A 14562-nucleotide genomic window follows, 5' to 3' on the forward strand; every position below is an offset into this window, starting at 1 on the left:
CCAGTTTTTGAGGATACGAGGACCCTCCATTTTTGTCAAAAAACATACAAATTTAAAATAACTTGAATGTACTGTTTATTTAAATTTCTTTTGTTCACACAAAGGATTTATTGTTACTCTATGCCATTTTTTTTTTTTACAGTAAAACATTTGAAAGGTAATCGGGTAAGTGATTAAGGTAAAAATTTACACCTATAGCTTTCCTGGAGTGTGCAGTGTAAGGACAATCCCGCCGGATGCTCCAACAATAGTCAGCCATCATATGTACATCCCATCTACCCTGATGCCGTCCTTCCAAGACCTTCAAATCTTGATGGAGTCGTTCACTTGCTCATCACTGACTGCACCAAGGTTTTCCAGGAATTTAGAAAGATGGCTATGAAGAAAATGCACCTTGATGCTCATATTGCAAACAAACATTTTGTAGCTCTCTCTGGACAATTTCTGTGTAATTATTTGTTTGTGTGTTTCCAAGAAAGTCCTTGACAATGGCTTTGAATGATAACCAAGCATTCGTTTCGACTTCTGACATTGTCCTGATGAAATGTTCATCTTTGATGAGCTGCAGAATCTGTGGACCATCAAACACACCAACCTTTATTTTTTCAAATGTCAGGCTAGCAAATACCAAAATTAGGTACTTGAAACAGTCTTCTTCAGTTGGCAAAGCTTTAACAAACTCTACTGATAATCTTTGATGAGCTGCAGAATCTGTGGACCATCAAACACACCAGCCTTTATTTTTTCAAATGTCAGGCTAGGAAATGCCAAAATTAGGTACTTGAAACAGTCTTCTTCAGTTGGCAAAGCTTTAACAAACTCTTCTTCATCAGACCCAGTTTCATGTGCAGATGCAGGAATATAATTTTTTTTTGTTTGGATCTCCTTATTTTAGGGCAGATCTTGGAGGCCAATTTCTTTCCACCCAATGCCTCTCACAAGCTCTGCCGTCAACACGTTGCTGATGGAAGGAAACATACCATTTTAAGGTCAACACAGATGACCCAATTGTGTTGGTGATATTGCAACAGCATGACTTTCTTTATGTATGCATATTTTTTCAAAGGAAAAACTGAATGGCCAACTGGGACTGACCCAAATATATTGCCATTGTGAAGGAGGACACACTTTAAGCTCCGCTTTTAGCTATTGATAAATAGTTGCCATTCAGTTGAGTTAAAGATTGGAATTCCCGATTCCTCCATTAAACCAGGTATGTTATGGCAATACACAATGCCACTGTCAGTTCAAAAATGCAATTTCTCTGGTTTGAAAGTAAGATACCTTCCTTCCTTTTTCAAATAAGTTTTTCTCAAGCAGTCTTGATGCTAGGAGTTCTGAAACCTTCTTCGATAGTCCCAAATCACGTGCCAAATCACTCAACTCTGATCAAATCCCTTACGAACAGAGTCCTCTTCAATTTCAAACTGTTCATTATTGTTGTAACCTAGTTCATCACCATATTCATGTTCTTCAGGAGAGGGTTGTGTAACGAAAACCAGCACTGGGATTTCATCTGAAAGAGCCACTGGGTGTAAAGCCGATGGTAGACTAGGATACTCTATGTTACGTTTATTTTTCTTGTTATATCCTGAAGTTTTCACTATTCAAAAGTAACAGTCACTGAAATGATCCCCTGGCTCTCGCCAAACCATAGGTATACCAAATTGCATCTTATCACGTGTTCCCTTTGTCCACATTCGTAAACCCTAGATGTGCTGATGTTCGCCCTTTGACTGGGAATGGTGAAACTGCCACAGATATAACAAAATGAATCAGTGTTGTTTAGGAACTTAGGACGAGAAACAGCAGAACATTATCTGAAAGAAAGGAAATACGTGTGTAAGTAGAAAAATAAATAAATTTGCTACGTAGAGCAGCGCACAACCTCTGGCCACACTGTCTTGCGTGTAAATGAATAGCCTACACAAATCCACTCTACAGTAATCACAATAACATGAGCAGTAGAGAAAAAACCTGACATGATAGAAGAAAACTAACTGCACTTTCAGAATCAGCATACATATTTTAGTGTAAACAAGCTTAAAAATTGAAGTCAACAAAAAATGTGTTCAAAGTTATACCCCAGTGTATTTATTGAGTACAATTGTTTCTAATGTATCCCAACTCCTGTTAACAGTCACAAGGTTGGCATACTCATCCTAGACATTCATTTTCTAGCACCATACAGTATATAATGAATAAAAAAATAAGACCTATTAAGGTCACTTACGTCTGACGCGTATCGCCAAATTGTGGCTTCCTCAAGAGTTTGTTGTTGAAGAAGCTGTATGTTCTCTATGTAGTATAAAAGAGACTAGGACAACATATAAAGTTTAGATTTACACATTGTCAAAAGATTAACATTTCAAAAGTGATTCAAAGTGTCTCTAAGGAAATAATCGAACATAAGTATAGAACAACATATATATGAAATCTACATTGATTATACAGTAATCAATAACAGGTCAACAAAAAATTAGTTTGGATAATGATCAGAAACCACAGCAGACATTTCTAAATCAGTTTTTCGAGTAGATTTCAGATCTGTTTTCAGTTTTTTCCCTAACACATACAGTTCCTGAGTTATGAGTACTATTTTAGTTAACATTGTATGTGCATGTATTTTGTACTAAAACGTAAGCACCATTGAAGTGAATGTTAATACATCTTTAGTGTGAAGTATAATAAGGCACACTGTGGTATAAATCTACTGAACAGTGTCTGTCAGGTACCATTGTTTCTTTAGAAATGCTGAGAGTATGTGTAAGGAACTTACCCGTCCTGCGACCCCGCAGTGTCCCTGGGGTTCCCAGCTATAGAGGAAAGTAGTAGCAAGTGCAAAGTAGTGCACGTCCTAGGGGTGCTGTGGGAAGAGGTGCGCGTGTTACTATGCGTCCCTCTTGTACCCCCCAAGGGTGTGGCACTCGGCTGCCTCGCCCCGGGGTGGGACATAGTTAGTTTGAATTCCCTGCGGCCAATCAGCCGCAGGGGATTTACTTAGTCTCCTATCAGACGGTGCCAGGTGGCGCAAGGTCATTGGTCATCCTGGCCATTTAAGGAGAGTCTGTCCTGTACACCATTGCCCGATATAGCCTCTGTTAACACAGTGTGCTTGGGTGTGTCTTTATGTGGTTTAAAGTTTATCTGTTTGTCATTACCTTAGTGACCTGGTCTGAAACTCACCCTGCTTGAACTCTGCCAGCTCTGACCTCGGATTGTTACTGACCATTCTGCTTGCTGCCTGCCCTGACCTCGGATTGTTCTTGACCTGCATTTGCCTTATCCTCCTGTACTTCGCTTTATGGGACTTAACCCTTGCTGTGCTGTATGATTTTGAATAAAGCCTGATTTAAGGGTATCTGGAGTTGGTTGTGGTTTGTGTGCCCAGGCGCATTACAGTATGATTTTCTTGTGTACTCATTGTCTGGATTGTCACAGTACAGCCTCCTGCAGTGACTTCTCAACAAGGGACTGAAAACCCATGGAGTTTGATTTACCTATGGCCTTTACAAGGTTCTTCATCAAGCCTAACTTGATATGGAGAGGTGGCAGAAATATTTTATGCGGATCAACCAGAGGCAGAAACTTGACACTGCTTGCTTCTATCAGGACATGCAATTCAGCTTCCTGAACTAACACATCGGAAGGTAAACTCTGTTTGTTTATTACACCATACGTTACCACTGCATATCCAGCACATGGCTACCCATCATCAGTATAGTATCAAGAACCATCTGCAGTATAAACATCCTAAAATCAGGATTAGTTGCATATATAGTTAGATTATACATTTGCTAATCCATGTGTCTTATTTTGTATAAATTCATTGCAATCATGTACATTCACTTTTCTTGAGGCACCCTCAACACTTGGAAAGAGTGTAGCAAGATTTAATATATTACACCTTCTGATTGTTAAATTGGTAGGTGTAAGTAAAACAAACGCATATTTAGCCAAGCTAGCTGCTGGCAAATACTTTGTATCATGCTTAATATTTCACATATAAACTAATTGTATGATCCAAGACCAAGTCTGCTTTTTCCAGCAACAATGCACATGCTGCTACTGCTCTAACACTTTATTTTATTTTGCTCTCTGAAAGGAGAAGTATGCCAATGGTCCCTCACTGTTTCCATACTCCTGTAGCATGGCCAGCATTTTTATGACAGCAAATCTAAAATGGTTTCCTGTAATATGGAAGGGGAAGTGGAAGCTGACAACATAGCTGTTATCAGATCTTTCATACCCTGGACATGAAATTAAACAAATTGGAAGTGTTTAATATCTCATTAATAAAGAGGCATTTAGGATCCACTCTCAGCGGTAACCTACTAAACCTAGTCATCAAATGTTTGCTAAAAAAAAAAAACTTTTACAGCTCACTTTAATTTGCTTTATTACCTGTCTTAGGTAGGAAAGAATTTCTTTCCCACACATTTCCCCATCATCAAAGCACAGAAACAAATCATCCACATACTGTAATAATATTGTACTACCTTTTTCTGAAATATATGTATGTGTAAGATGCGTTCAACATCTTTGCATGTTCGCAAAGACAAAAAGATAAGTCTCTGGGTGCACAGGCACAAAAAGAAGAAAGCATTAGTTAATCACAGTGAAACAAGCAGCTGTTGAATGTATCTGACCCAACTTAATGAGGGTTTGGTACTGCTGGAGTGTCTGCCTCTACTATCGCCAGCGTCACCCTGGTTTGTGTTTCAGCCATTCCTCAGTAAGGTGTATACAACACTTTCCCTGATTCTACAGATTGTCCTCATTCTTTGTTCTTAACAATGAAGTACAAGAAGTAGAATGAAAGTACAAACAACAATACAAACAACAACTTCATTACAAACAATCCAAGCAAATAATTACTCACAACAAATTACAAACCGCAAAAGAAACCAAATGTGCACCAGATCAAAAATCAGCATTATCAAATATAACATTTTATCAACAATATCAGTATTGAAGGTATAGAGAAAAAACGGAAAGAAAAGATGGGGCTTTTGGCCTTGGTTTCAAAGAATTATGTATTTGTAATATTATTCCTACATAGTTAATAGCAGCAATAAAGTAATTTACCCTACCCATTAAAAATCATGGGCAAGGATTACCCGTACTATACATAGATGTGGTAGCGTTCAATGTAAAACCGTTGAGTCTGATTAACCCGACGTGTTTCACCACTGTGGGCTTCCTCAGGGGTTTGTAATGTCGACTTGTACGGTCTATAGGTACAGTGTAGTAACATAGTCAAATTTCATATACATATATGCATAAATCCATGCCTGTGTGATGTGTGGGAAACATATCAAAGCATCGGTAAGTTATACATCACAGTAAATATTGAAACATTAAAGAAGTACAGAGAAGACGGAGTGCGCATGCGCCGCCGATGGAGCAGGACGCTTTCTGATCGGCTCGGCACCCCCTGAGACTTCCAACGGCTCCCAGAGCAGTGTCACTCGGCAGCCACACTGCAGACGAGATCCGTCCAGCAGCGGAACGCATCCGCATCATTTTGGGCGATGGTGGGCAAATCGAGGAAGAAAGGTGGACCCCGCAGTCCACGATCCCACACACAGCGGCCTGGACCTAAGATGGCGGCGCTGGGGGACAGACACGCGGCTGAGGCTTCAGTCCCCAGGGATGGAGACCGGGACTTTCAGGCAAGTGATGATGGGGGTTCATTAGAAAGAGGATGGGAAAGGAGCTCTCCCCACTCTTCTCGGGACAGTTTTCTAGAGTCTCAGGACTCATGCAGCAGTCACAGCATGAGGCTCCCCCCCCCCTTCTACACTGCCTTTGTCTGGGACACAAAGCCCGCGTCCAATACAGGGAGAGGCCCCATCTTTTCCACGTGCTAGCAATCTCCCTAGTACTCGTGAGTCCAGCCTAGGAGTTCAGTCTCTGGACCATGTGGCCCCCTCAGATCCTTCCGATCTCCCCCTAACTGAGCGCAATCTCTACCTTAATCTGGCGCAACTACTGCAAGCTGAATTATCCAAAGCTACCTTGATCATAACCTCTGAAGTTCGCCAGGATTTGCAGTCCTTGGGTGCCAGAATTGACATATTTGAGATAAAACTGGATGAAACAGTATTACAGGTTTCCCAGAATTCCAAAGAGATATCCGTACTAAATACTCAGATTGAAGACCTCCAACTTAAGTTGGATGATCTAGAAAATAGGTCCCACAGAAACAACTTTAGGATTAGAGGCCTCCCTGAATCGGTGAAAGATGTACAAGATGCTGTGCAACGTTTCTTACGTAAAATCCTACCTGATCTACCGGAGCTACACTTTGAAATAGATAGAGCACATAGGGCCCTGGTGACACCCAAGCCTAATGGGCCTCCTAGAGACATTATTGTCAAACCACACTATTTCTCAACGAAAGAAGCGCTGATGAAAATTACCAGGGGCATGGAACACATTGAAATGGAGGAATACCCCCTTCAAATATTTTCTGATATCACACCTTTTACCATCCAACGCCGGCGGGCACTCAAACCCCTTCTACATGTGCTGATAACCCGCAAAATTAAATATCGGTGGGCCTTCCCATTCCGATTAATTTTTCTATATCAGGGAAAGAATTTTTCTTTTTCCTCTTTTGATGAGGGTGAGCGCATTCTTACGGACCTGGCCCTAATTCAGAAGGGAGATGCTCCTTATATGCAGGATAAAACAGTTGCGGCCTCGCTGTACCCTTTATGGAACAAAGTAAAAGCTTCTGGAAAACACTCTCAGAAGATGCCCTGAAGTGCTTGGCGCATTGTTCAGCTGAGTAAATGAACATAATTTGTGGCTGCAGATCTACTTTGGACGCTTTGCAGTATGGTTCACCAGTTGCTAATGTACTCTATGCAAGTATGAAAATGGTGGATGACTTGTTACTCGGAGGACATCCTGAAATGGTTAATCAGATGTTTTACTGAGTCAATGAGCATAACTTGTTGCTGCAAAATCTGTTTTTAATACTTTGCAGTGTATTTCGTCTGCAGATCTACTTTGGACGCTTTGCAGTATATTTCACTAGTTGCTAATGTACTCTATGCAAGTATGAAAATGGTGGATGACTTGTTACTCGGAGGACATCCTGAAGTGCTTAATCAGATGTTTTACTGAGTCAGTGAACATAACATGTTGCTGCAAAATCTGTCTTTAATACTTTGCAGTGTATTTCGTCGGTTACTAAGGTATTCTATGCAAGCGTGACTGTAGTTGTTGCTTTGTTACACGGAAGAAGCTTTAGGGTGATTCCTGTGCTGTTATACTGAGCGAGTGAGCATAATTTGTTATTGCAAATCTGATTTCAACACTTTACAGTGTACCTCTACAGTTGCTAAGTTATTATATGCAAGCATTAATGTGGTTGCTAACTTTTACTCAAAAGATGTACTGACGAGCTTAGTGAGATGTTTCACTGAGCCAGTGCGCATATTCTGTTGCTGCAGATCTACGCTGCACACTCTATAGTGTACTTTATTAGATGCTAGGTTCTTCTATGCAAGCAGGAATGAGGTTGTTCACTGTTGACAGACAGTAAGAACTGGTTTCATAAGTGCTCACAGAGCTCTGTCATTGCGATATCTTGGTTATGATTAACAGGGTTGCAGAAATATGCACCTCATTGTAGCATGTCTCATCCCCACCATAGATTCCATCAGTAGATATATGTATCGATGTCACACACTACATGGAAATAGGATGCAGTTTCAGTCAGTAATGCCAGGGGGTTTGACATTGTACTCCTTTGTACCTGACTTCCATTACATTATTTACGTGAGGCACTGGGCGCTGTATCTCGGGCAATGCTTGTGAACTATCGGACAATGTCAGAACAATTGCTGGGCAATGGAAGAGGTTAGGCTATTGTTTACTTCATCACACAATGGTCTGGTACTGCTTAAGCATTGTTCCGATTTCCATTGTTTAAGGGAAGTATGACAGGGTAAAGCATTGGAGCCTTAGGTATTAGATTTGATATCAAGGGATGATGTCATGCACTGCTAGCCATTAGGACAGGGTTCTAGTGGCGATGCTATGGTGCCTCCATAGTATGGCGCTAGTTAAGAGTAATATTATTTAAGATCCATAGAGGGTTTTTTTTTTTTTTTTTTTTTTTATATATATATATATATATTTTTTTTTTTTTTTTTTTTTATTACTGATTTAGTGGCTGCCGAGCCAGTATTTAGCAGGTGACTCCCGACATTGGTTTCAACATTGTTTGCACAACGCAAGTTAAACGGGAGCATGTGTCTCATCAGCTTTACTTTGGGGGGCTGGGGGTGCTGGGGGGGCTCTACATGCCCTCACCTTACAGGGATTCTGACTTGTGGTCTATTTAACGGTTTGGCCCGGGTTGGACTCTCCCTGAAGAAATGGGATTCTTGAGAATTCCTGGATGTAGGGGGGGGGGGGTTGTCCCCCGACTTCTGGGTTCCTGTGGGGCCCGGGGATTGGGGGTGGACCTGGCCCTTCCTGGTTTACGTAGACGCTGGTTGCAATATGTTTTGTTGACTGATAGTTGCCTAGTTCTGTTCAAGTCATTGTATGTTTTATGTTCTCCCGTGCTGTACTTTCCTTCCCACTGTTCCTTTTATCCCCCCTTTACCCTTAGAGGAAGTGCCAACAATTGGCCTTATCTAATACTCCATTATGCAGCCAGACCTTACTAAAGGGCCATCAGCCTTGGCTGGTCTGACGGTACTATCCCATAATGTCCCATAAGGCCTTAATTCCCCAGTAAAACGGTCTAAGGCGTTCCATTACTATAACTCTCTGAAAGTGGACATTCTAGCCCTGCAGGAAACGCATTTCTCCAGGTCATCTGGCCCGAGCTATTTACATAAAAACTACCCCATTTTTTATTCGGCTAACTCTGACAGGAAAAAATGCGGGGTTCTATTGTGCTTCCGAAAACACTTAAACTTTGCTCCCCAGGAGATATTTAGGGACCCGGGAGGAAGGTTTCTGATTGTGACAGGTATGGTGGGCTTGCACCTCATAACAGCGGTTTCCTACTATGCGCCCAACGAAGGCCAACTGGAGTTCTTCCAGGTACTGCTGAAGGAAGTATGGTCTAGAGCGAAGGGATCCCTCCTATTGTTGGGGGACTCCAACCTAGCTCTGGATCATATATTGGATAAATCCACAGTGAGCAAATATAGGGATCCCCCTAAAAAAAGCCACAGATTCTCACTGCTGTTGAGAAAATATGGCCTTATAGATTGTTGGAGAGAAATGAACCCATCAGCTAGAGATTACACGCACTTCTCGGCAGCTCATAACCAATACTCTCGTATTGACCATGGGTTTCTCTTATCTCAAATGCTTCCTAACGTACTTGGAGCCCGAATTTTATCAACTCCCTGGTCTGACCATGACCCTTTGGCCCTATATTTGACGGGCTTCCAGCGGCCTCAAGCGGGTTTCCGATGGAGATTCAACGACAGTTTTGTGTCCGATACACCTGTCAGAGATGAAATTGAAACTTTACTAAAGGGCTATTTTCAAACCAACCTGGCAGGTGATACCTCACCGGCTATTAACTGGGAAGCTCATAAAGCATATATCAGAGGGGAACTAATCAAGATAGGGGCGTCCCGCAAGAGGGCACATAACACATTAATTGAGGCATGTTTCCAAGAGTACCAAAGTCTGCAGGATCAACACAAGGCCACCCCCCAGATGGACCTGAAGTCCCAACTTGAAGCTAAACGCACTGAATTGAACATGCTGCTAACTACCAGAGCAGAAAACTCCATACGTTGGGCTTCTCATAAGTTCTTTTTATGGGGTGAGAAACCTGGTAGTCTACTGGTAAATAAATTGAACCCTAGGCCCAAATTCCTAGCTCTCCCTAGAATCAAACTTAAAAATGGGAAACTCTCCCAAAACCCTGAAAAAATTCTGGAGGCCTTTGAAGAGTTCTACAGTAAACTGTATAGTCCTGAGCTTTCCAATCGGGATGCAGATATTGCGGAGTTCCTAAATAAGGTTAATTTACCTAAATTACATCCTAAACACAAAGCTATTATGGAACGTCCCTTTACGATTGACGAATTGAAGGGGGCTCTTAAAGCGCTAAAATTACGTAGCTCCCCAGGTCCAGATGGTTTCTCAAACCTATATTACAAAACCTTCTGCCCAGTACTTGCACCCCATTTGGTAAGCTATTTCAATTTTATACGGCAAGGAAACTCCTTAAAGGGTGATGCGAATAGGGCATTCATTAGCGTTTTATCCAAACCAGGCAAAGACCCTTCAGAGCTAGGGAACTACAGACCCATTTCTCTCATAAACTGTGACCTAAAGCTTTTGACGAAGATTATGTCTAAAAGACTTGGTGCATTTTTGGGGGCATATATTCATCCCGATCAGGTGGGTTTCATACAACACAGACAAGCACCTGACCAAACTAGAAGGGCTATTGACCTGATATCAGCGGTTGATTCGGGCTGGGATGGTGGCCCGCCACGCCAGGCAATGGTGCTCTCCATAGACCTCCAGAAAGCATTTGATAGCTTAACTTGGGGATACTTATTTCAGGTTCTCAATAGGATGGACTTTGGAACTCACTTTGTTAATGTGTTGATGGCACTCTACGAATCTCCGGAAGCTAAAATAACATTAGGGGGTTTCTTCTCCAAGACACTCTCAATTAAGAGAGGTACTAGGCAGGGGTGTCCCCTATCTCCTCTACTCTTTGCGTTAGCAATTGAGCCTCTAGCAATAGCAATACGCAGGGACCCGAACATTAAGGGCATTATGAGCGGTCAAACTGAACATAAATGTGCTCTCTTTGCGGACGATATTCTGATGTTTATTACCTCTCCGACGACTACGCTGCCCAATCTCATGAAACTGCTAGGCGAATTTGGGTTATGCTCCGGTCTGCAAGTGAATAAGGCTAAATCCCAGGCCATGAATATAAATATACCCAGAAAGACATTACAGGGGCTGCAGGTTGGTTTTGATTTCAGCTGGTGTAAAGAGTCTATTCACTACTTGGGTATTCAATTGACTCCCACATATAATACCCTTTACAAAAGCAACTATGTACCTCTATTTAAAAAACTTTATACTGACCTAAGGCGATGGGCTATGTCCCCGCCGTCATGGTTTGGACGGATAGCCGCGATCAAGATGAACTTGCTCCCGAGACTGCTATACCTCTTACGTACTTTACCTGTTCAGGTCCCGATGAAAGAAATATTAACTATTCAATCCAGGATTTTGAGATTTATTTGGGCAGAGAAGAAACCTAGGATTCGCAGGGACACCCTATATGCTCCAAAACGTGTAGGGGGATTGGGAATTCCACATGTGAAATACTATTATGTTGCTGCCCAGATGGGACAGCTGTCGTTGAGCACCCTACATGGAACCAGACCTCAGTGGGTCGAGCTGGAAGGTCAGGATGGCTTTCAGGGTTCCATTGAATCCATTATGTGGTGTAAAAAGGGCCTTAGGGGCTTGGTGAATTGCCCAACACTTTCCCACTCTATTCAGCTATGGGATAAATATAAAACACACCCGACCTTGATATCAGACCACACACCTCTAGTCCCACTTTGGAATAACCCAGACTTTAAACCGGGTTTCCATACGGTGGAGTTCAAATGGTGGAGGTCCAGGGGCTTTCTGCAAGTGAAGGACCTGATAGATGTACGCGGTATGCTTTCATGGGACCACTTGATTAACAAGTTTGAAATTCCTTTGACGGAACACTTTCACTACAGACAGCTGGCTTCCTTTGTTCATACGATAATTGGAAGGGCCCCGAAGCCCATGCGGTCCTCCCCATTTGAAAGCACATGCTCCTCTATAGAACTGACAAAAGGACAGATCTCAGTTATCTATCATAGTCTGGTTTCCCCAAATTCTAAACTGCAATATATGCGGGACTGGGAGGGGGAGTTAGGCGACACATGGGAACTGGAAGACTGGAGGGACGTGATGTATTCTCTCTCCAAAATATCGCTGAATTCATCTGTAGTCGAAGCAAATTATAAGGTAGCATTGCGCTGGTACCTCACCCCGGTCAGAATGGCAAAAATGTTCCCTTCTACATCGCCACACTGCTTCCGCGGCTGTGATGCGAGTGGTACCATGATACACATTTGGTGGTCATGCCCAATAGCTAGGGCATATTGGGACGAGGTGTTCAAAATTATAACTAAAATACTCAAGCAAGAGCTGGTTTGCTCGGTGGAAGCGGTCTTGTTCAATAAAATTGAATCGCATTTACCCAAACACACGCTGAAACTGATCAAGCTGATCTTGCTGGCGGGTAGAATATCTCTGGCTAAAGCATGGAGAACTCCGACTATACCCCTGGAACCCATAACCACCAAGTTAAATTGGATAATGGTTAACAATAGGCTCACTCATACTCTACAGAACTCCCTGTCCAAGTTTGAAGACGTATGGGATCCCTGGATGTCTCGTACCCAGTTGTAATTCCCACAAACAAATTCCATAACTCAAATTTGAGTGAAACTCTACATATTGCAGAAAGCACTTTCTCTCTCTTCTACCCTCCCTTATCTCCCCTCGTGTTCCTGTCTTAGTGTTTGTTAGTTTGTTCATTTGCATGGTCGCTTACGGTGAACCCTCCAGTATATATCCATTGTAGACCAGTTATTGTTGTCTAATAACCCTTAAGAGATTGTACTGCATGTATTATAATGCTGTGCAGTTAACTTCCTGTATTGTATGCATAAATGTAGCAAACTGATTGTAAATTTACAAATGTCCACAGGAGGAAACAAACAAGAAAACAAATGACTACTGTTGTATAGGGTTCACATTTGAGATGACCTTTAATGATTGTTTTTTCTACATACGAAATGTGTTGTATTTTGTACCTGAATTTTGAAAATAATAAAAATATTGAAATATAAAGAAGTACAGAAAAGTATTATTGTTATCAATGCAAAGAACTGTGTGATCAAGATAAAACATGTGTGTGCCTGTGCAAGTACACAACTACACAGATGTACACACACATGTGCATACATATACATATGGGGAGTTGTAGGTATAAATCAATTTTAAATGCATACATTATTATAAGTATTAGTACATCTCTTTATATATGTTAATCTCGAGTTGTTGTGTGTGCAGTTATCTTGATCTATATAAGTCCACTTTCAAGGTGGTTTACATACCTTAGCTATACTTATAAGGTTAATATTGCGTTAGTGTGTAAGTTATCAGAGGAAAAGAAAAAATATGGTTGTAGTACCATATGTTCACGGGTAGGATAGAGGCACCTTATGTTTTTGGGGTGCCTATAAGGGAGGGGAAGAGAGGAGGAGGGAGGGAATTAGGTCAGAATGATAGGATCACCTATCAAATTAGTAATAGATATAGCACTTACTTTAAATTGTAACCAGTCTAAAGCTACGTACACACGGCAGATTTTTATCGCCCGATAATCGGCATCGGCCAATTATTGGGCGAAAATCTTCCGTGTGTACAGTCGGTGTCGTCCATCGTCCGGACGACCGACCTGCCGGATCCACGGACGATGGACGACAGCTGATCGTAATGAAAGGGAAGGGGAGAGCGCGCAGCAGGGTGCCGCTCCGTCGCTCTCCCCCCTCCCCTCTCCATAGAGCATGAACGGTGCTGTATGTACAGCATCGTTCATGCATCTTGCAGCCCCTTGTCGTTGGAAAGGATCGTGAAAGATCCTTTCCAATGACAAAAATTGCAAGTGTGTACGCAGCTTTAGGATAGGAGTAGGTTGAGGTGATAAGGCAATATGCACTGTGGTTGGGTAGCCCGCATTCACATGCTTAGGGGTCTGTATATAAGTAATTTGAAAGGCAGGCGTTGAAGTCATGCAATGTCGTTTGTTTGGTAACCATGAAATGGTTAATAGGGCTTAAATAAGGTAATTTGGAAAGGAAGGAAAAGGAAGATTATCTTACCGTTGTTTATGATGCAAACCGGGACCCAAAACAAAAGGTATAGAGGTGTGGAAGAATTAGATAGAAGTTTTCCTCTCTCGTATGCTGCATAGGAGAGCTGGCCGGCGTCGTGTGAGCGGCACATGCACTCCCGGAAGTGTTTGTGCATGCGCCGTGCACTAGAATAAGAAGGCGAGTTCCCGTGATGTCATCTGGGCTCCGTAGCCGGGCAGAACCATACTCTGGAGATCCGCCCTATTAGGGCTGCAGTGATCTGCCCAAAAGGGCCGGATCATACGAGGAGTGGGGGTAGTCAGCTGACAGGCTGAGGTGTCTCGTGCATAAGCCTACAGTCAACTCGAATGAGGACTCTATGAAAAGATCATGAATGGGGAAAAGAGGGGAGGGGGAAGGAGGGGATTCCCGGGTGGGAGTTTGAATAAGAGATACAAGGAAGTTAGGTGAGAATACAGGGTCTAACTTGTGGTAAGCAGCATGTGTGTAAAAAAATATGAGTGGAAAGTGAGAAATATGGGTGTTATTAGTTTGAGGAGTATAAATCATGTGTCATGCCTTGTCTCTTATAGGTTCCATAACTATACAGGTATATCAAAAGTTGCCTAAC

At 42.2% G+C, this 14562-nt stretch overlaps 1 long non-coding RNA gene across 1 annotated transcript; it reads right to left on the reverse strand.

The window, feature by feature from the left end:
• Positions 1–51: 51 nt before the first annotated feature.
• On the reverse strand, positions 52–14090 carry LOC140343158 (uncharacterized). Its single transcript, XR_011923265.1, has 3 exons — positions 13959–14090; positions 2234–2317; positions 52–1820 (listed from the first exon to the last, which is right to left on the reverse strand). It is a non-coding gene; the product is annotated as an uncharacterized lncRNA (long non-coding RNA).
• Positions 14091–14562: the final 472 nt, after the last annotated feature.

Source organism: Pyxicephalus adspersus, chromosome Z (genome assembly GCF_032062135.1).
Source record: "Pyxicephalus adspersus chromosome Z, UCB_Pads_2.0, whole genome shotgun sequence".
NCBI lineage: Eukaryota > Metazoa > Chordata > Amphibia > Anura > Pyxicephalidae > Pyxicephalus > Pyxicephalus adspersus.